Source organism: Cupressus sempervirens, chromosome 6, assembly GCF_028749045.1.
Source record: "Cupressus sempervirens isolate cs-2001-9-10 chromosome 6, ASM2874904v1, whole genome shotgun sequence".
NCBI classification, from domain to species: domain Eukaryota; kingdom Viridiplantae; phylum Streptophyta; class Pinopsida; order Cupressales; family Cupressaceae; genus Cupressus; species Cupressus sempervirens.
Genome location: NC_143123.1, coordinates 98133860 through 98135137, shown reverse-complemented (window position 1 = coordinate 98135137; position 1278 = coordinate 98133860).

Here is a 1278-nt window from a genome sequence, read left to right as displayed (position 1 = left end):
TGCTCAGATCCATCATATGAAATCTAGAGGTATTGGTCCACCCTTGGAAGGTGAAACACTTCCTCAATGTTTCAGAGTTGGAGGTCTAGGACTATCTCTCCTATGATGCTTTTCACTACCTTCTCCCCAATCACATAGTGCTATGCTAATGTCATTATCAATTTAGAAGATTGAACTAATGTGGGATGTGATGTTGCATTTATGATCCTAGATTAGATCAATGCATATACCATCATCAACATTTCCTTGGGTTTGTTGTAGATTGTCAAGAAGGCATTGCTGTTGATGTGGCCCAACTTTGTATCTCTGATCTCTATGTGCCTGTCTTGGAACCTTGACTTCTTTGGTGCTCCTTGGTACTTGAAAGCAATAGGTTTTTGTTCCATTTCTCCGCCATGGAAGATGATGATGATGCCATTGATCTACATGAAAGAGGCAAACATTAGTATTATGGATATCAAAAGGCAAAAATGAACTCTATGAGACTCATACTATCATCAAAATAAGTCAAAAACTAGTCAAAACAGATCAAAATGTAGTCCCCCCCCCATAATATCCTGTTTTGCACCTTAGTGCACCTATCACACCTTACAAGTGAACTAGTGCACTGGTTTAGCCTTGAAAATGACTTTATCACGTAGTTAGTGAGATGATGTAGTGCAACGTTTGGGGGGGGGCTTAAGTCTTTTAGCTTTTAGGTTGGCAGAGGTGTGTACATGCGCACCTCATGGGGGTGCGCATGTGCACACCTCCTAGGAAGTCCATTTAGTCTTTGAAGTTTTTTTTTTTTTTTAATGTTTTGCGGTTTTGATGTTGCAAGATTATGTGGAGGTGCGCACATGTACACCTCTTTGGGTTTTACCTTGTGTTTTGTGTTTTGTGCAAGAGGAATAGTAGAGTTGCAGAGCAGTGTGGAGTGAGAAGGTGCGGGCACACAGTTCAATGAGGAGGCAATAGTAGAATGAAATAGAGGGAGGAGGTTGGGGTCTTTTATAGGCCCCAAGGAGATGCAAAGTGCGGAGGTGTGGTTCATCGAGGGAGCGAGAGCAAAGTAAATGTAAGGGAGAGGGGCTGAGGTCTTATATAGACCCTAGGTTGATGCGCACCCAAGTGAGGTGTGCAAGTGCACATCTTTGGAAGGTGCGCATGTGTGCACCTCCTTTAAAGATGAACATTCCCCTCGCCCCCCCTAATTTTAATTTTTTAACCTCTCTCTCTTGCCTGACTGTGCTTGAATGAAGGCCAAGTTTGACTTAGACCTAGGGGAGGGTCAAAAAA